Source organism: Mytilus galloprovincialis, chromosome 2, assembly GCF_965363235.1.
Source record: "Mytilus galloprovincialis chromosome 2, xbMytGall1.hap1.1, whole genome shotgun sequence".
In the NCBI taxonomy this organism is placed as follows: domain Eukaryota; kingdom Metazoa; phylum Mollusca; class Bivalvia; order Mytilida; family Mytilidae; genus Mytilus; species Mytilus galloprovincialis.
Window position 1 is genome coordinate 98050048 of NC_134839.1, and position 23093 is coordinate 98073140.

Sequence of the window (23093 nt, forward strand, 5' to 3'; positions counted from 1 at the left end):
TATTTACCTGTAAGAAACCAATGTTACCTTTAGCTATCCAATATTTTTAAGAATAGCCCTCTTCTTTCTTAAAAATATTGGACAGCTAAAGGTAGCATAACTGATTCTTACAGGTAAATGATAGTTCAATCACTGAAAAAAAAACTATAACAGCTAATTACCTACAAGTTGTAGAGCAAGACTTTGGTTAACTTTCATTATCTATAAAATACCCTGAGAAATAAGACAAAGGGCTACTGTGCAAGCTAATCTAATAGTTTAATTTTACAATAATAATGATTCTGAAATTCAAAATTGTGTCACTTTCACTTATAATATATTTAGCATATTTTTTTTTACAGAATTTCTGTCAATGTTTTTGGTATAAAACTTATAAATCCCCTTTCTGTATTTTACTGTTCAACTAAGAAACATAGGCTTGAGTTTAAAGGCTCTCTTAATTTAAAGAAATTTGTTGTGACTCTTGGTCACACTTTATAGAATATAAAATATATATGATCAGCACTATTTATTTAATAATTATATCAATTTTCAGAAAGATTATTCAAATTGTATAAACTATGTTTTATTGCATTAAATTTTATCAGAAGTGTTTAAAAAAAATTCTGCTAGGAATGATCCCACATATAAAAATTACATGTAGTATATTTCATCCGCCAGATCTATTTTCTTTCAATATAGCTAGGTTTTTAGTTTTACATGAAGGTGTCATTATCCACATTTCTGAATTGGTTTTTATATTTTGTCTTTTAATCTTTTACATTTAGTCCTTCTCTGAAAAAAGGGAAGTTTCTCTTCTTTATATTATCATAACATAGTTATAAATCAAGTTTCGTTTATTTTCTTTCTAAATTTTGTAAAGTAAACTCCTTTTTTAATTTTATAAAATGCATTTTGCTGGGTTTTTATTTTTGACTGGTGATATTAAGGGGAGATAACCACTTGCACAAATCGGCATAAAAACCACCGCTTCGTTTTGAAAACAATTTGACGTTTGCGTATCCAACATTCTATTGGCGAGATATTCATATCGAGTGTTTGTTTTAATGAGATGCTTTATTAAATTTAAATTCAGCCCATCATTTTTAGTTTCCTCGTAAATATTTAGATTTTTCGTTCAGGAGACTTGACAATTTTCACCCAAATTCCAAGTTTGCAGATAAAATAAAGAATAAAGGACTTTGATTTGATGTGTGAGCTTTGACGAGAATAAACTTTGGATACTCAAGATTAGTTAAGTCAATAAGTTTTTATTACGACAATAGTATTTAGTGAGTAAAAATGAGGTTTGTCTAGTCCGTTTTTTTACTGAATTTTCACGGTCACGTGACTCTATTGTTGCTGATAAACTTGGGGTCAAACCGTGACCTGCTTTCCAACTGATAAAGGTAAGCATTGTAATCATTTGATTTTAACATCACTAGCTTTGCATATAAAAGTTTCTTCTCTAAATAATTGCAATATTTTAAATGACTAACACTATTTAAAAATATAGAAAGACGGCTCATAAACTATACTTCAACGTATAAAAGTTTGCTCAAAATCGTGTTTGTTTTGAAAACCAAACAAGCCATATTTCTCAGTCTTACAAAATGTCCCCTTATTCTACATTCAACGTTTCCTTACACATTTTCTTAGATTGTGTCATCTCAGTTCAGAATGCGAAGCTTTCACACTTTGTACTTTATGCTTATCAGATTGCTCATGGATTAAGCTTTAAAATGGTACCCATTGTATTGGTATAGCCGTTTAGTTAATTAATAATATTTCTAACTTTCTGAGACTTACAAAATGTCCCCTACGTCTTTTTTCGTATTTCAACGTAAATTTATCTTTTTTTAATGTCACCTTTCTTATGCGTCAATTCGACGTATTTAATTTGCGATGTGTTTTAAATTAAAGATATTTTTGCAACTGTTGGTTCCATCATGAAATCAAAAGGTAAAATTGACAAAATGAAAATGTATAGAGAAAGGAAAAAACAACAAAAAAAGTGAGAGAAATAAATTATACTACGAAATGAAACAAAATGAGAGAATAAAAGAATACAAAAATTCCATAGCTGCTGTAAAAAAGAGAAGACAAAGGGAAAAACACAACTCACTTAAGCAAAAAGCTGAAGCTAGGAGATTAAAAAACTTGCATAATGTCAGAAGGTTTAGGGAAAAAAGAAAAGGTGAAGAAAATCTTGAAATTGTAGAAATTGAAGATGTAACGAATTTTACAAATAGAATGCAAAAATCCAGAGCAATGAAAAAACTTAAGAGAGCACTTCCTCAGACTCCTAGAAAAAAGGCTGAACTTTTGATAAACCTTTTGACGGGGAAAAAATCTAAGCAGTCACCTACAATGGCAAAATTAAGGCAAATGAACATTGTTAAATCCCCTGACGAAATTGAAAATGATGAAATAGCAAAACATGTCTTAGTTGATGTTAAAAAAGTCCTGACTCATACAAAAGCTCAAAGATCAAAAGATTCCTTAGTGACCAAACACATAATTTTAGCAGCTGTAAGTGGTGAAAGCGTGACGGAAAACAGATGTAAGAAAAAACTCGCTTCTAAACTTGAAGTACCGATAAGGCGATTGTCGGGGGGTAAGCGGATACGAACAAACGTTCTCCGTTCAGAGCAGTCCTGCTGGACAATAACAAAACGAAAAGTGCGATCAGACGCAATATCCGATGAGGACAAGCGATTAGCTTACAATTTTTGGCTGTCGACGGAAATATCTAGACCAACAGGAAATAAAAAAGACGTTAAAAGAGAAAGGCTAGAGCCCCTTGTATATGCGAGTTACATGATTCATATCTTAGAAAAAACACAAACTGAAGTGTATACTGCTTTCTTGGCCGAGTATCCTGATATAAAAATGTCCCAAAGGTTTTTCGAGAAATGCAAACCTTTTTTTTGTACGCCCTGTTAGAGAACAGGATCGCACAACATGCTGCTGTCGGTACCATATTGAGTTCAGAACTATTTTTTCAGAATGTATGAAACAAAGAAAATTGATTCTCGAATCTACACATGATCGCCCTATTGTAGAGGCACGCTATCCCATTTTCAAAAGTCAAGCAGATATGTTTGCTGAAACTTTATGTCCTAAAGGTACAAATAAAGAGCATTATAAAACAGAATGCTTGAACAGAAAATGCCAAAACTGTGGTGTTGCAAATCTCCTTTTAATGCCAGAGGAAAATGACACAACTGATGAAGCTATTGAAGTGACATGGGAAAAGTTTGAATATGTTAATGTTTGTACAAAGGGGAATCTGGAAAGAAAAAAACTTATGCCAGTAAAAAAAACAACAAAAATAGGAACACTTTTCAAATTTCTACTGGAGCTTTTATCTACCTTTCCCTCACACCAATTCCGAGCAGCATGGCAAAACCAGCAACTCAGGGCTATTATATCGAACCTTTCTGCTAACGATTGTATTTGTATACACGACTTTTCAGAAAACTTTAGGTAAGTTTTCAATATAGGTATATGACATTAATCCTTTCAATATATCTGTCGGTAATTGAATCAAGCAATTTTATTATATTACGCATACAAGTACATGTAATCACAAAACTGGCATACTTGGCCAATATGTAATGTTTCTCAAAGCCAGAGGGAACAGACACACTTCGCCAATTCAAAAATTAAAATCGAGAACACCCTTGCATTTTTCACAGCCTCGTTGTCAAATCTTAGATAAGATTACTATTTTTAATTGTCCGTAAAATTAACGCCGTATAATTGTTTGAAATTCATGTACATGTATTTATATTCCTTTTGACAAAAACTTGTAATCAATACAATATCGGAAATGCCAACAATTATTATTACAATTTTATGAAGTTCTAAAAAATTCCATGCCGTGATTTTCAGCTGTTGAATTGAGAAAAACGATAAACATATTCTTTATTCTGTTTTAAAGGTGTTCAGCCAGAGAAGAAATACAAAGTTCCTATTTCCAACGCACAGAGGTGTCTCTTCACGTGTCGATCATTTATAGACACGCAGTTCTTGAGTACGACGGAAAGGACAGCACAACTGAAAACCCAAATATTATTAAGGAACATTTCTTTGTAGTGAGTAATGATGATAAGCACGATCATCATTTTGTCCATGAAGTCCAAAATCAGATAAAAGAATACTTGAATTCCATATCCTATAATGTGTCAACAATGCACGAATATACTGATGGTTGCCAATGTCAATATAAATCAAGGCACTGTATGGGTGATGTGTCAAATGGACAGCAAGATTTTGGATACGACAGACTAATAAGGAATTATTTTGAGACTTCACACGCTAAAGGTAAGTCGAAGATATCTTAATGATATATCTATAGGTTTGTTCCCTAAGAGATAGAAAACTCATTCAACACGTATTGCACTCAGGTAGTGGACGCACAATAATTATAAAAATAAGGAGATGTGGTATGATTGCCAATACTCACTTTCGTCACCACGGCACACAGTTTTTATCATTGTGGGATTCCGGAAATAAAACATCCATCTTCGCCAGATTAGCTTACAATCTTTGGAGTCGAACGCACCTTTTAATGAGTGAGATTCTAACTCGCATCCATGAGCGGATTACTAGAGGTGCGCGCCACCCGCTTACCTTCAAATCTGTTAAACATGAAAAACTATCCGAATTTCAACACAATATTTAAAGAAATCATACAATAAGGTCAATTATACTGAATTTTACGCCGTGAAAAGACCCCCCTTTCCAACCCTTTCAAAATTCTGGATCCCCACACCGAACACATCTGAAAAAATTCCAAACGTGTCGCTTCTGTAATCTTCTTAACATTTGCAGTTAGTGTATTTCCAATACTTGTTTATGCCATAGTATTTACAATATCTGATCTAAATATTTATATTTTTCACTGTAGGCCCTCAAGATGCTGCGGGTGGATATGTTAAAAGACAAGCTGACTTAGCGATTTTAAGGAGGAAAGCAACAATTCAAACAGCTCATGATTTTTATAAATTTGCAAATGAAAACCTACAGGAAACTAGAGATTCGTCAGTTTGTTTAAGGCGTGTTTTCAGATTCATAGACAACATAGATCGGAATCGCGACAGGTACTTTAAGTCCATACCTCAGAACAGAAATATTCATCAAACCATTTCAGAACGAGAAGGCTTACTTTCGGTAAGAAATTTGTCATGCTACAGCTGTGATAGCTGCTTGCTCAACATGGCTCATTCCTGTCAACATACAGAACTTGTCGGCTTAGTAAAAAATATACAAACAGAAAAGGAACGCGGGTGTGCAATTGTTGAAGATATCTCCCCAGATGACGATTTCGAGGTAGTTGATATGATCCGAAAAAGGAAGTTTAGTTGCCTTATATACAGACGATGAAGGAGAAGACTTTTATCTAATGAAGGCAGGATCATGTCAAGAAAAACTGAAAAGTTCGGAAACTGACGATTGGCAGGGTCAGTACCCAGAAGGAACTACCGTTATTCGTGGATTATATTACACAAAAACAGGACCTTTATCGTACAGTTTAATTAAACGTAAAAATGTAATTTTGAGTGTCAAATCTGTCTTATATGTAACAAATGATATTTTGACGGACTCCGTAATTGATTTGTCCTTGGCCATTCACGAAGAAATAATTGGACTGGCAGAGCAAAGCAGTTTATAACAGACTATTCGGAATAAAATTGAACGAGTTATTTTGTCTTTGAATTGCTCTTATATTTTGTATATTTCTTAAAAAGTAAACAAACAAACATTAAAAAAAGACAAACTAAAGAAACAATTAACGTAAACTGAAAGGGAAATAAACAAAACAAACATACAATCGAATTAAAAAACATCAAATTCAGTCTTTCAATGCCGTCGTTTTTCAACGTTTCATTTTTCCATGTAGAAAACGTCGTAATTCGACGTTATGTTTGGTGACACCAGTATCGTGCGTAACGTCAATACGATACGTTGGAATGAAAAGTTTAGGGATGAAGTCAGAGAAGATCTAATACATAACGCACAGAAATTCGAAGAACTACACAAAATAATTACAGAAGACGCCGATGCTATTAATAATGCTGTGAATGAAATGAATGCTATTTGACAAATATTTTTGAAAAATATACACTTAAAGAAGTAGAACGAACAATACGATGTGATAATTGCACTGGTCGTAAACCGAATACAAATTCGAACTTTAGACAAGACAAACCATGGATAACAGACGATTGCAAATTACTATATAAGAACTATAAACATGCACTTATGCAGTTTAACCGATATCATTCCGAAGAAAATAGACCAAAACTTAACTTAGAGAAACAAAAATATAAAGTTACGGAGAACAAACTTAAACGAAATTATAAAAACAAACAAGGAAACATGTTTAACGCAATGAGAAAATCGAATCCGAAACGTTTTTACCGAAAATTTAAAAACAGAAAAAAAACTTTTTCAAGTAACATTTCAATAGAACAATTTTTTGATCACTTTAAAAATCTGATGTCTAAAGATGACAATGATGCAAGTGCTGAGGATCAGATAGAAGGAGATGACATGTCTATTTTCGAAGAATTAGACAGAAATTTCACAGAAAAGGAACTTGAAGACAATGTTAGAAAATTAAACAAGAATAAATCTCCAGGAGTGGACAATATTGTGAACGAATATATAATTGAAAGCAAGCCAGTTTTATTACCTTTATTGTGTAAACTCTTTAATGTAATTTTATGTACTGGATTCTTCCCAGAACTTTGGGTGAAAAGTATTATAGTGCCGTTATTTAAAAAAGGTCAGGTTAATGACCCTGGGAATTACCGAGGTATATCATTAGTGTCTCATATAGGAAAACTTTTTACAGTTACTATCAATACCAGACTGTTGAAATGGAGCGAGGAACACAGTATCATCACAGACGCACAGTTCGGATTCAGACCTGGCCACGGAACTCATGATGCCCTATTTGCTCTTCATTCCATCATATCAAAATCTTTGAGAAACGGAAAAAGGTTATATTGTTGTTTTATGGATTATAAAAAAGCTTTTGACAGTGTTAAGCATTTTTAACTATGGATGAAATTAGCTAGATGTGGTATAACCGGAAAATTGTTAAATTTAATAAAATCAATATATTCTAACTTGAAATCATGTGTTAAACATGAGGGAAATTTTTCTGAGTTCTTTAAATGTGACATTGGTCTAATGCAAGGGGAATCCTTGTCACCTTTTTTATATGCTTTGTATGTCAATGATATTGAAATAGAATTAATAAAACAGGGTTGTCAATCATATGACATGAGAATGCTCAATCTTTACTTATTAATGTATGATGACGATACTGTTATTTTCAGCGAAAATATAAGTGATCTTCAAAAAATGATAGATGTTGTACAAATATGTTCTGAAGGGTATAATTTACATATAATATGCTAAAAACTAAGATTGTTGTATTTAGAAACAGAGGTGTTATCAAACCAGATGAAAAATGGTTCATTAATGGAGAGAATATTGAGTTATGTGATGAATTTATATATCTAGGTATGCTGTTAAATTATAATGGTATTTTTACGAATACTCAGAAAATGTTGTCAAATCAAGGTAAAAAAGCTGTTTTTAGTTTATTCAGTAAAATTCAAGAAGACTTTTTTAGTACAGAAACACTACTGTCTTTATTTGATACATATGTGTCAAGTATATTGAATTATGGTAGCGAAGTTTGGGGATATCATAAAGCAATTGACATTGAAACTCTTCACTTATATTTTTTAAAGAGGATTTTGAAAGTTAAGAAGAGTACTACAAATTACATGGTGTATTTTGAACTAGGTAGAGTCCCTATGTATGTACATAGATACTGTAAAATGATGAAATACTGGTGTAAATTGTTAAAAACTGACAATTGTATTCTGAAAAATTGTTACGCAGAAAAGCTGGAGGCTAGCAATGTAAAAAGTAAAAATAAATTGAATTGGTCATGTAAAATACGAGATTTATTATGTAATTATGGTTTAAATCATGTCTGGTTGACACAAAATGTTTTAAATGTAGATGTTTTTATAGCTGATTTCAAACAGCGTGTTACTGATAGGTTTATATCTGAAGCAATATCATTTTTTGAGGAGTCTTCTAAATGTCTCTTTTACAAATACATATATGACAGTCATGGTTTGCAGTTGACCTGTTAATTTTAGATATAAATCATTAATAAGCAAATATCGTATACATGCACATAATTTGAACATTGGAACTGGAAGGTTTTTAAATATAAACAGAAACGATAGAATAGGTAATGTGTGCAACTGTGATTCTGTTGAAGATGAATATCTTTTTATTTTGGAATGTATTGGATACAAAGACATTCGTATGAAGTATATCAAACCTTATTATTGGAGAAATCCGTCAGTATTTAAACTTATACAATTGTTATCTGTTCGTAATATAAAAGAACTTAATAATTTTGGAAAGTATTTATGTATTGCCGAAAAAATTCGTAATCAGTGAATGTGTATATCATACTTTAACTAATATTGTTAAATAATGCTAATTAATATCATGCTCCTACATTTGTTTTTAATTGTATTAATTGCATATTAATGAATTACCTTATTGTAATATTTGTTGCTTATTATATTTAATGTAATATTTATTGTACTTGATACCTATAAGCAGTATTGCTTTTGGAATAAAAAATATATATGTACTTTCCAAGCATTAGGAAATTAGCTGTAAATACCCCCAATTGATTTCATCATGTAAACAAAAATACAACTAACGAACAAATGACAATTAAAAAAATATTTTATTAAAGTCGCCTTCCAATACAATAATTTTGTCACTCAAGACGGTTTCCTGAGGAAAAAAATTACTTTCAAATTGAATTTTAACACTACCAACACTTATATTATAGCCATTTTCTGATGTTTTTGTGTTGTCTCTTTAAGCACTAATTCAATAAGTTACTGTTGATTTATTCTCGTCCGTCTTTAGGTAATCAAAATTGACCTCTGGTGTTGCTCTTATTCTTCATAACATCATTTTCAACTACAATTAAAATGAAAAAAAAACCAATAAAGTAACGCTTCTAAAATTTGATAGATCATGCCGAAATACAAGGGGCATGAACAACCCAAACTTTATCCGTTGTACAGAGTGCGAATCTATGACTTCATTCACAGTGGGATTTCCAGTGACACTAGAACAATAGAAAAGTCACTCTTCTTATGAAAGAGATAGAAAAGGTAAAAAAAAGGAGAGACAATTTACGCATAAAAACCGATATGCATAGGGATGAATATCTGTTAAAACACAAAACCATTATATAACTTTTATACAATCAATATAAGTAAAGTATATGCGAAAGCCAAATTGATTAATATATGATTTTTTAATTGCCAAACATGCTGTTAATTGAACAATCTATTGTTCAACATAGGGGTGTATAAAAAACTGCCAGATTTGACTGCATATTTTTTAATTTTTTTGAAAAAAATATATATCAAACCTTAATAATGTAGCTTAATGAGGATCCAATTTTTAACGTGTTCCGAAATGTAGTTTCGTCACAAGAATTTTTCAAAGTTGGGTCATTTTGTCTATGAATGTCAATAATTTGACGTCTAATCGAGCACACCGACAAGCGTATCGTTGGGACAACTCGATGCTTTGTAATCAATATTCATGACAAAATATTCTTCGCACAAGGCCACAAAATCTTGTACATTGTATTTTGTTATTTTACCTAGTTTAAAGTGTATTTAAAACATTTCAAACACATCATCATAAATGAAATAACATATTTGTAAAGCATGTGATTGAAAGATACCGGCACGTCTGTTAAAGAACATAGACTTTGCACATGATGTGCAGGTATGCACATCTTCCATTGATCCAAATCTGGAAGAGAAAATAAAATTGAAACACGTACACACTTCGCAATAGTTTGTTATATTGTGTAAAACGACTGACTTATATTTTACTTTGCTCTGATATCATAAGTGCTTTTATTGGGTATTTCTTGGATATATATATACTAATTTGTCTAACTTAGATTTGTGTGTATTGCCATGTTGTGTAAATAGATTGGAGTGTAAGCAAAACGAGAAAATATCCATAAAAATTAGAAATGCATTAATCTTTATTTGTAGTAAATTGAACAACGTTAGTCGGTGTTGTTTTAAAAGTCCGCGAACGCGCATATTAAATTGTAGAATTTTTCGAATCAGGCGGGTAGCATGCAAGGAGCTCTTTTGTCAGATTGAATTTAAATACAAAAGGAGAATAACTTGGCATGTTATATTTGTAACCAAATTCAATCCTTATTGACATAAACTTTGTGAACTACCATGTCATGCATATTGAAACCAAAAGCCCATCCTGGAAAAAAATGTCAAGAGTGTTCCAAATGTGGAACAAAGAGGGCAAACAGATGGTACCATAGTATAAACAAGCCATCGGAGTTTTTAAGTTGGTTACAAGACAACCATAGCTTAGGACCCTTGGACTGTCTCTGTCCATGTTGTAATATTTTGTTAGAAAGCAAATATGTCAAACCCCCTCCTCCAAAAAAGAGAAGGTCTGACACTTGTCAAATATGTCCTAATAAAGCTGACCATGTTGCCGAAGTTTCAAACCCTCAACTATTTTTAGAAGTGATGGGTATTCATATAATTGAAAAGTCTCTTAGTTGTCCAAATACAAATACTGTAAATTTGTGTCAACAACATTATAGTCGATGGCGAGAGGAGAGGTTTCATGGTCCAACATGCCACATGCCGGGTTGTAAAAACCGATTAAAGAGAAATTTTCGCATGCGACATTTTTACCTCATAAAACACTATTTCGAAGATTCAAATGAACACCAATTTTCTCATTTAGACGAGAAAAGTTCTTTTTGCAAAAAGTGTTTTATGATTCTGCTCAAACTTAAAGCCAGTTTAGGTAAAGATGGTGGCATCGATGAAGACAGTATTGGTGATTCTGTTGATCCAAATACAGACGAGGATCTAGAAGACACCAAATCATTTCTCAACTCAAAACTGGATGATTTTCAAGATATCCAATCGAAATTGTCATCAGACACAAATACAACTGTCGAATCAATTGTATTAAATGAAATACTGATGTGTGTTGCCAATTCCCTGATACGAGACGAACCTTTGTTATTACCCTCACTTTTAAATAAATTCAATAACAAACTGGACAACTTGTATTGTGACAAAAACATTGAAAAACCAGTAAATGCATGTAAAACAAGTTTTTGGTTACTTTTACAACTGGAAAATGCTTTTGGTCAGTACATAAAAATTCACCAATACAAAAAGAATGGGTATCTTGAAGCCAAAAAGGGAACTTTAATTTTGGCAAAGGATGCAGATTTAGTTAGTATTATTCATAATATGTGCTATCAAATGAATCAAAATTCTGATAAACCCATACAAGTAAACTCAGAATCTAGCATACCGGTATGTCACAAGCAAGATTTGCCCCAGATGTATGAAAATGTTATTATGGATTTAAATGACAGATACCAAAAGCAAATTTCATATTTTAAATCACATTTCACAGAGATAGACCTAAGTAAAATTGATTTCAATTCCATAATTAAATCTTTTGATCCATTCATTTGGAATTTTCATTTTTTAAGCTCCCAAACTGGTCGAGAACGAAGACTTCTTGGCTCTCTCCCATCTATAGAAACATCTTTTTTCTCAGAAGACATGGAGAATGATCACAAAAATCGAAGAATTTTAAGGACGTTATTTTCAATCTGTCACAATTTATATCAAGTCAGTGCCGGAGAATGTCAACACCCCTTACATATTCTTCTTGCCGATTCTCTAGATTCCTACAGTGGCTCGACAAAGCTAGTTACAATGTTCAATACATTTGGTATTGTATGTTCTAAGAAAAAATCGAAAGAATATATTACTTCTATAGTGAACAAAAAGTTATCCTCAAAATTTATAGATGACTTAAACCTAAATGCTTTCACTATAGTGTCCGTAGACAACATTGACTTTGGTCAGCCAAATGCATGTGTAAGATTGGATGGGTCCAGGGGAATACATGCCACATCTTACCAGGCAGTTCAGCCGAAACCCAATGCTATAAAATCTAAAAATGTTGATGTTAAGTCTGGTTCTATTGCAACTAACAGGGATTTAGAACTTCTGAACTTTTCACTATCCCAGACAGAAAGAAATGCCATGTCTCAAACTGAAAAATCAATGTTTCAGTACATAATACAAAAGCTTGCATCCAATGATGGGGATATAAAGATCCCAAATTTAAAATCTAATATGGAAGCTTTTGGTGATTCAACCACTGAGAAGGCCAATGTTGTTTATCTTGGTGTTATTGATGCACCATGTGACAACATTGAGACTATCAGACACACGCTTGAAAAAATTCATGAAACTTTAGGTTCCAATTTAAACTGCAGTCATGTTATAACTGTCGGTGATGCCAAAACATATGATCTGTTTTGCAAATTAAAAATTGAATATGCAGATGAACTTTCGTGGGTCTTACCTTTCCCTGGCGACTGGCATATTCTTAAAAACACTCAGCCGGTTCTTTTGAAAGCATACTTCGATGCTGGATTGAAAGATATTGCCAAATTAACGCAAAAAGAAGATGGTCTATTGACAATTCTACAGCAATGCACAAACTTTAGAAAAACGCATTTATTCCTTCTTGACATGTGGGAATCTTTCTACATATCTCAATTGCTCAGTTTCTTTGATTATAGAAATTCAAAACATGATCTTTCCGACTTTACATGTAAACAAACAACAAACAAAATATTGAAAGACATGGTTTTACTGACAACAGAGTCAATCAAAATATCAAAGAACAACAATACTGATAAAACAAATCTTCGTGATTTACAATGCATTACAGACAAAAGCCTTCAGTTGGGCAATCTCAAAGATGACTTTTTTTGTCTTTACTGAAAAGTTATGCAACATTGATGACACCTTTAAATTTTGGCATGATTTTATTCACAGAGACTGTTTCTCATACATTTCTTTGTACTTATCTTTTCGGAGTTCAAACTGGGAACTACGAATTGCTGCATTAAAGAGACTAGCTCCACTTTTTCATGCATATGATCGTCATATGTACTTAAGAATTATTCCAAAACATTTATTTGATGTCCTTTCAATGCCAGAAACTGTCATTACCCAGCTGAAAGCTGGTGGTTTTTCTGCCACAATTACAGGGAAAAACTGGCAACAGCTTGCACTGGATGAAGCACACGAATTATATATCAATCTTGATGTTAAACAGTCGGTTAAAAGACCCTCTCCGGAACTGTTGGATTCGATGGCAGTCTTCCTTCCATACAGAGCATCGCTGCAAAATAATTTAAACATCCAATTAGGTAATAATAATACTGGTTCCTCTTCTGGTCAATCTAATAACAAATTTCATAACGAAATAAGTTCTTGTTATTTAAAAAAAACTGACCGAAAGCAATGTTTTCAAGAATGACTTGGGTGAAAATAGGGGTCTCATGAAATTATTTACGGCCGTAAAGGCAGAGGGGTCTGTATATCATGACCTAATGCATTTCTATGAAATTGGTTCACAGAGTCTTGAACACTATATCAATTCAAGAATTCTGAAAATCCCTAGTATAAATGCCCCAGTCAGAAAACACGTCTTGAAAACTTTCACACCTGCTCGAGCTCAAACAACAAAAAAGAAAAAAAATACTGAGGAAAAAGAAAAGGTCACGTACAACCTTTGTTTAAAAAAAGAAATGGCCCACTCCATGAAAACGGGCCAACCACTGAATAGTTTTCGCCAGTACGTTGCCTTGCCTAGGGCTATTTGCATTGCAGATGGCAACATGAACCATCAAGACACAAAAGCGAATGCAACAAAACACTTAAACACAAGATATGATAATTTGATTACAGAAACACTGCCAAATGGTTTCATCCCCGAGGTAGTCATACTAGAAGGTATGTTCATTATAAACAGTGCCCCAATTCGATCCCACCACAAAACATTTAACCATCACATACAATACCTAGTTAGGCGGTGGATTTTACCCCATATAAAGTCCGGTTCAAAAGAAATTCATGTGCTTTTTGACAGACCGGGTGCGTTAAAAGAAAACAATACAGATTCTTTAAAGACTATTGAAAGACTCAGGCGTGACAATTTGGCAGAACCTTATAAAACCATCTTAAACATCAATTTGGAGGCAGACCTTCCTCCTGGTAAATGGGTCCAATTCTTAAAAAATCGAACCAACAAAAAAAACTACATTCAACTTCTGTCTACATCAATGTTGGATGTAGTACAACCCCATTTAAAACCAGGTCAGACTTTTGTACTAGCTGGTTGTTCAGATACAGGAAAATGTTATGGCGTTTCTTTTACAAGTGAGGCTTTTGAAATTGAACAGTTAAGATCGAATCATGAGGAAACTGATACACTCATATGGTTGCATGTCAACAAAAGCCAATACAGCAAAATTTTAGTATTCTCCCCAGACACTGATGTGTACTTCATTGGTCTCAGTTTAATTTCAGGCCCCTTGTCATCAAAGAACATAATAGTACAGAAAAACATGATTGCAGAGCGAGCTCAATATTTGAATTTAAATGACCTTGCACATTCTTTAACAAGAGATCCAGATGTGACAGGTGTTTCAAATTTAACTAAATGCATTCAGGTTCTTTACATATGCAGTGGATGCGACTATGTCTCTTTCTTTGTTGGATTTGGTAAAGCGTTTTTTTTTAGTACCTTATTTCAATATGCTCAGTTCATTTCTGGATTACAGCCAAAATCGGTAGGTATGTTATGTGACACTAGTCCTAACTCCAAAGACGATGGGTTTTTAGCTTTTCTTAGATTAATTGGTTCTTTGTATTTCAAAAAACACATAACAGAATTTTTACCTGAATTTATTAGTCCTGGTGACTTATTTAAAGATGTTTTTCATAAATGTTCAAAATTAACACTCAAAGAAAAGCACTGCAGATGGCTAGATATTATCCGTGAAAAGGTACAAGTAAGGGTTTCATATGAAGATCAAATACCCCCCAGTGTTACAGCTCTTAAACTCCACTGGTTAAGATCTTGCCTGGTTTCCTAAATGTACGATCAGGCAACAGAAAACACAATTTCCCTACCTTCCTTCTGCAGTTATGGATATAGAATAAATATTGAAAAAAATCTAGAGCCTCAGTGGGAAAAAGAGTCCCATATGTTGTCAGTACAAAGTCATGTAAACTGGTTGCTAAGGGGTTGTAATTGTAAAAAGGGTTGTATCAAGCAAAACTGCAGATGTAAAAAGGCTAATCAGAAATGTGGACCAGGTTGTTCTTGTACAAACTGTCAGAACTGTTCTCAATATAAGGACAAATGCATTAATATTGAGGTTGAAGAGGACAAGGTGTTGAATTTTCAAAATCCCTCAGATTCTGAGGAGGATGAGTCTGTTTCAAGTGATACGGAATAATATGATATCAGTGGCGGATCCAGAGGGGGGGTTCCGGGGGTCCGCACCCCCCCCTTTAATTTGGCCGATCAATGCATTTGAATCGGGACATATGTTTGCACCCCCCCTGCACCCCCCCTTTGCCCTGGGCTAGCACCCCCCCTTTCGAAAATTCCTGCATCCGCCACTGGATATTGTATACACCATTGATGCTTTGAAATTTGAGGGATTTTTGCTATTTAGATACTACATGTATTTACTTTTTTTAACAGTTCTTTTGTAATGTTGGTTTGTATAGCACTTGTAATTTACTGGTTGGTAGTTTGATCTCTGATTTTAGCTTACTTGGATGAAATTTTACTTCAAAGATGAATTCATTTGTGTTAAACATAATTGAAGTATTTGTATATACTTGTACATTTTGATGATTAGTTATTTGTTATACATGTATCTTGATGTTTTATCCTCAATTTACATAAATATATATATTGCAATTGTTTAGAAATGTTGCCTTCAAAAAAGGTTTTAATCAGCTTTGATAAATATTGATATCAACATAGACTTTGTGTTGCTGTGTACAACTGTACATGTGTTTGTATTGTTCTGGTTGTTATATCTCATCTTGAAATAGGATGACAATACTCTGTGTCCCAGATCTCATATTAATTTGCTTTTGTCTCCAGTTTAATGCAAACATGATTATTCATTTGATGAATAATAACATGATTTTGTATGCAGTACTATAGTTTATACCAAGTTCTTTGGTCTCATGTACATATGATTTTGCTTGTTAAAATAGTTTTAAATTACTTTACAAATATTGCACTTAAAGTTGTCTTGTCTCATGTATATGTATACATGACTTTTATGATTTTGTTTCCACTGTTGTATCAAGTTTTCCTGTCTCATGTACATATGATTTTGTTTTCACTGTTATATCAAGTTGTCTTGTCTCATGTACAAAATGTACATATGATTTTGTTTCCACTGTTTTAACAAGTAGTCCTGTCTCATGTACATATGATTTTGTTTCCACTGTTATATCAAGTTGTCTTGTCTCATGTACAAAATGTACATATGATTTTGTTTCCACTGTTATAACAAGTTGTCCTGTCTCATGTACATATGATTTTGTTCCCACTGTTATATCAAGTTGGTATGTCTCTTTACATGTGTAGTATGTCATTGTTTCAAGTATAATACATTTGTACCAAGTAGTTTTATGTCATGTACATATGCTTTTAATTACATTTACATATCAATTTGTTCTGTCTCATGTACATATGATTTTGTTTCGACTGTTATATCAACTTATTTTGTCTCCTGTACATATGTTTTTATCCTTTATATATACCATGTTAAGTGTCATTGTTTCGAGTATAACAGGTTGTTCTTTTTCCTGTATTAATCAGACCAGTTTTTATTACTAGTTGAAGAAGGTTCTTATATCTTATGTAAATGTATGTTGTTTTAATTTTGGTTTACAGTTGCTCTCTATCTTATTTTCATACATAAATTTGCTTTAAAAAATTTTCACGTTTTGTGAGAGGCTCAAGATTTGTGTATAAACGTGAGTTTCTTGTGAATATATAAATCCCTGTACATTGTAAATATATACTTTAGTAATATTTATTTGGATATTTTCACTCAGAATCATGAGACTGTTATTGAATGTGGAGATAGTATACTGAAGTTTGAATGAAATTCTTTACATCCCATTTTTTGGTACTAAACTTATAAATTATACAAGTTGTATTTAAATATACATTATGTGCTTTTCTGTGAAACTTATCTAAGATTTTAGATACAATGTATGTTGATGCCATTGGATGAGTGACTGTGATTTATTGGTCTAATTTTTTTATATATATATAAATCTTGTATACAAGTATATTACTTTTATACAATTTTTGTTTTTATAAAAAAAATACTTTTAAAAATTGGAAAAAAAAGAAAATAATTTTATTTAGTCATGATTCATGCCAAGTTGTGTGTCATTGTGGTGTATTAATGAGCTTAACACTATGGGTTCCTTTATATAGAATCCTGCTAAAATTTATCTTTAATAATGTATTTTAAGTGTTTTTATATAGTGGAAGGAGAACCTTTTGACTTCTGTGTACATATATCTGTCATTTACATGATGATTGAAACTGTTATTATCTTTTATCTATTTGTATATAAATAAATATATACATGTATTGACTTTTAAGTATCATGACAGTAGGTTTGTGTGTTTCCTTTTTATTGTTTATGTTTTATATTATGTGTTATGTATGTATAAGACTCTTGATAGAGGGCACCTCCATGTGGCAAGGGTTGGAAACAGCAAAATTTCCTTAAAATTACCAATTCAGGGGCAGCAACCCAACAACGGGTTGTCCAATTCATCTGAAAATTTCTTGACCTGATAAACAATTTAACTCAATGTCAGATTTGCTCAAAATGCTTTGGTTATTGAGTTATAAGCCAAAAACTGCATTTTACCCCTATGTTCTATTTTTAGCCATGGCGGCCATCTTGATTTGATGGTCAGGTCACCGGACATATTTTTTAAACTAGATACCCCAAAAATGATTGTGGCCAAGTTTGGATTAATTTGGCCCAGTAGTTTCAGAGGAGAAGATTTTTGTAAAAGATAACAAAGATTTACGAAAAATGGTTAAAAATTGACTATAAAGGGCAATAAATCCTAAAGGGGTCAACTGACCATTTTGGTCATGTTGACTTATTTGTAAATCTTACTTTGCTGAACATTAATGCTGTTTACAGTTTATCTTTATCTATAATAATATTCAAGATAATAACCAAAAACAACAAAATTTCCTTAAAATTACCAAATCAGGGGCAGCAACCCAACAACGGGTTGTCTTATTCATCTGAAAATTTAAGGGCAGATAGATCTTGACCTGATAAACAATTTTACCCCATGTCAGATTTGCTCTAAATGCTTTGGTTTTTGAGTGATAAGCCAAAAACAGCAATTTACCCCTATGTTCTATTTTTAGCCATGGCGGCCATCTTGGTTGGTTGTCCGGGTCACCGGACACATTTTTTAAACTAGATACCCAATGATGATTGTGGCCAAGTTTGGTTTAATTTGGCCCAGTAGTTTCAGAGGAGAAGATTTTTGTAAAAGTTAACAATGACATCGGACGACGGACGCAAAACTTCTTCATTTTATTGATGTGTCTACGAAAAAGTCAATGATTTATGTTACCCCGTTTGAAGAAAGGTTCTATTCGTTAACATGGTTAATAATTTTGCGCTCGATATGTAATAATAAATCAGGGGACAGCACTCGTCTGTTTATAAGGATTTATCTTTGTAGTAAACGCATCAACCTGGAAGTTTCCAAATGATACGTTGCTTTCGCCGGGAAATTTGAATATTCTGACACGAATGCAACTGAAACTGCGTAAGGGTTCTGTTAATCCACAAATCAAAATATGCATGTGATAGAAGAATAATTTCGGAAGAAAATGAAGGCTTTTGTAAGGGATATAGTAATTTATTAATATTTTTTAATTATTTTTTATCTAAAGTAGGGAAGGTAATTCAAGATGGCGACTTAGATCCCTTTAGGTTTTTTCAGTATATGGATATGGATAGTAAACTGCACATTGCCAGAAAACAAAGAAATAGTGATGGCAACGTTAAATACGTTAATATAGTAATGAAAATAGACAGGAAATAATAAAAAATAAATAAAAAACTGATTTACAAAATTTTAATCTGCTAACAGAGTCCCTGTGCTACAATTAAGGTTTAAAAAATGTCAGCACTGGGAGGATTATTCAATTAAAGCTTCTTTAAAGGGATTAAATCATTTTGGGGTACAGGACCCTAACCAAACATGACATGTAACCGACTGCAAATCTGACAGGGAGTGCAAAAATAAAATTAAAAAAAAAAAAAAAAAAAAAAAAAAAAATCCCGACCTACCGACCCTGATTTATTTGCCTTGGAAGCAGGAAACAGACATATATTTTTTTTTGGCCTTATAATTAGTTAAATGTACCACAAGACTGATACTGATTTTTTTTTTAAAAGAGAGCTGAAAATGTAATGTTCATAAAAAAGATGCAAGTAGTGTCTATTTCACATGGAAATCAGTGCTAAATTTATCAGTACATTTGTAAATATAAATTAATTGTTGATATTGGGTCACAATATCAGTGATTCATCTGAGACAATAAAAAAAAATGTAGATACCATGCTCTTAAAATTAAAGAATTTGATAAATTTGCTTCGAAATGGAAAATTCTGTAATTCAAGACACTCATGCACTAGCAAACAACTTAATAATAGATATGATATGAAAACTACATGTAGCTCTCGGCACCCTACATACATTATTCTTCAATGACATATATTTGTTTCTCAATTATTATTTGGCAATCCTAAGAGAATTTAAAAATATTAAACCAATGACTGAACAGAGAAATGCCCCTTAGTACAGCTATTTTGCTGGATAATGAAATTAAAAACTACTAACTTGAATGTCCCTCTATCTTAAGTCCCAGTTAAAATTAAATGAAGATCAGATTAAAATGTCTACATGGTCTACTCCAAATTTTAAACCACTATTTGGTGATTGCCAAATTCAATTCCCTTATTTAAATGCATCCAAAAGGTATCATAATTAATAAATGATGAATAAATATTTAATTTCCATAAATAACTAAAGTGATGTCTACTTTATTTCAAAATGACGTCGTCAAATTGCACCATTTTGAGTACTTCAGGTGTTAATTTCTGTATAAAAATTGTCCTGATGAAGCCTGCCTTGCAGGAGAAACATGTAGACCATAGCAAATAAACTTGCAGACCATTCGAAGTGTTGTTGTCAATTTTGAGTATTATTTTAATGTTGCATTTATTTGCATAATTTGACAACCCTGCATACCAAGGTATCCACTTCAGGGACTCTAACGAAATGATTCACACAGGCGTTGGCTCATCACATGGGATTTAATTTATTTCAAAATGTTTTATCATTACAATTTAGTTCAATTTAATTGGTAGATATTTTCAAAAGCAATTCTTAAATTATTCCAATATTCTATATTTCTTATAAATACATTTCTGGTTAAAAGTCTGGAAAATTAATTAATATTTCATATGGTACCCAGTGTGGGATCCAGAGAGGGGTTACAGGGGTTAAACCCCTTTTTTTTTGGACAATCTAAATCAATGCATTTGAATGGGACCATATAGTTGGACCCCCCCCCCCTTTTTTTTAACCTAGGTTGGGAACCCCTTTAAAAATGACTGGATCCGCCCCTAGTACGTTAAAATTGGTAAAATTTTGCAGTGGTTCGAGTAAGTACTAGTATTCTATGAGTTTGCAATATGGTACAAGTTAACTTGCTTTTCCCCAACCAATTTTTTTGGCAAGCTAAAAGTAATGATGTTAAAATCAACACTTTAAGCCTTTTACGGATTTCATTATGTCATATTAACTTTTTACTGAATATGGCATAGAGTGGAAAGAATATCTTTATCATTTGACAAAATAACATGCATCTTAAGTATATTGTTTACATTTTGAAAAACCGCGCCTTCTTTTACTTTAAGTTACCTCCCTTTATTTCACATAGCAACAAATATTAAAAACTGCCAGATTTGACTGCATATTATCAATTTTTTTCCCCCAAAAAAATATATGTCCAGCAGCATAATTAACTTTACAAATTGGGAGAAAATCAAGATGTTCCGACTATAGGTTAGCATTAAAAAAAAAATAATGAAAGGATGGCATGATTACAGGTTTGAACCCTGACGACACTTAAAATCGAAAATTCACTCATTTAGCTATCATATGAAGATACGATGATGTGATAAACTTAACAATTAATAATTTACCTGATTCATTATCATATTCACATTATGTTGACACGTCTTAGTTCGTCTGTGTTAGCTCATTTCAAGCTCGTAAACAATATACACCATCTTCCGTTGTTCTTTACCGATTACCTCTAGTCAGAAGAGCGCACTGTTTACAGGGGAGGTAATATTTTGTCACCGGTTCACGTAAACTGGTCCGCCGTTCTATCTATAGCTTCGCACCGAAGGAACGGGTTGGAGCTATTGTCACATTGGCATTAATTGGACGAGTCGTACAAATTCAACGATTCGCTAATAAAACTGGCCAATTAAAGTGATAGGAAATTGACCTCAAATGTTACTAGTGCGATGCCGCAAAATAAACAAGTATCTGTTAATTAACCCCATGGTGGTACTCGCAGATAAATGACCAACGAGCGTGTTAACATGTTCTTGACAAACTGAGCCGGTATCTTTCATTCCCTAAAGAACTCAGTAGGGTTATAAAAAGTAAAATCACAAAAATACTGAACTCAGAGGAAAATCAATTCGGAAAGTCCATAATCACATGGCAAAATCAAATAACAAAACGCATCAAAAACGAATGGACAAGAACTGTCATATTCCTGACTTGGTACAGGCATTTTCAAATGTGCTAATTTCTCTTTGATTTGCTATCAGTATAATACATAATCAAACATAGCACATGATGTACTAGTCTCGTCAAATTATTAAATCCCGTGGTCAGAATTCTGACCACGGGATTTAGGCCATACCTGTTGTCAGTGTAGCGATAAGTGAACACAACAGGGGTCCAGTTTACGGTTCACGCACTGTTCATGAACTAGGGGACTATAATTTTTTTTTTTTTTTTTTATAACTTTCAGGTTTTGGCGTTGATTTACAAGTTAAACAATCGTGTGCCCGATTCACACTTTGTTCGCAGTCATCGTTTTATAAACGTTTTTCAAAAAGAAAATCGAGACAAAATTACGTTTTGGTAACATTTAAAAAATACAAGGGACTCAATACACAAATAAACGGGGAAAAAGAGGGACACGACCTTGCAGAAAAAAAAAACAGAAAAGGGGGGGGGGGATATTCAGGTGGTTTTGTTTGGGTTCGACAATAACAGTCTCTTGAAAATTTTAACAAAAGAAAAAAACTAATAACATGTTGTTATCTCTTCTTTTGTTCATATTAATTATATATTTAAAATGAAATCGACTGCGGTGCACTCGATATGGTTCAACTAGAACCTGTCTTCATATACTGTTCTTTTTTTTTCTCAGTCACCAATTATAAAATAAAACCAGAGAAGAAACAGGAAACTAATATATAAAACTTGCAATTATAAGCTGCTTTGACTATATCCTCTTTGTAATCCACACTAAAATAGTGTATCTGAATAGATTCTGAAGACATATTTGATTTTAATCCAAAGTTTGAAACAACACAATCACTTATAACGACATCTCATTCTTCGTTTTCGCATTAAGAATACTAGAACACACCCGCGAAATCGCGGGCATTCAGAGCGTGGTCGAAAGTATGTAAATTGTTGTAGGAAGATTTAATGACTTGAGAATTTCATGAAAAGGTACTTTGGGACAGGAAAATATCTTTTTTATCCCTTCTTCTTTATTGCAAAAATTCCCATTTTTTGGTTTTCTATTAATTTCAGTGTGAACATATATTTAGTATATTATGAACATGCAAGTCAGGAGCCTGTAAATAGTGGTTGTCGTTTGTTTACGTGTTACATATTTGTTTTTCGTTTGAACATAAATAAGGACGTTAGTTTTCTCGTTTGAATTGT

At 32.6% G+C, this 23093-nt stretch overlaps 1 protein-coding gene and 2 long non-coding RNA genes across 3 annotated transcripts in view; 2 read left to right on the forward strand and 1 right to left on the reverse strand.

The window, feature by feature from the left end:
- Positions 1-23093, forward strand: part of LOC143065040 (calcitonin gene-related peptide type 1 receptor-like) — an 85195-nt gene that overhangs the window by 39775 nt on the left and 22327 nt on the right. The window lies entirely within an intron of this gene.
- LOC143065042 (uncharacterized) lies at positions 1946-5695 on the forward strand. Its single transcript, XR_012975386.1, has 3 exons — positions 1946-3468; positions 3926-4308; positions 4895-5695. It is a non-coding gene; the product is annotated as an uncharacterized LOC143065042 (long non-coding RNA).
- On the reverse strand, positions 12789-21776 carry LOC143065041 (uncharacterized). The gene is made up of 2 exons (XR_012975385.1): positions 21314-21776; positions 12789-13341 (listed from the first exon to the last, which is right to left on the reverse strand). It is a non-coding gene; the product is annotated as an uncharacterized LOC143065041 (long non-coding RNA).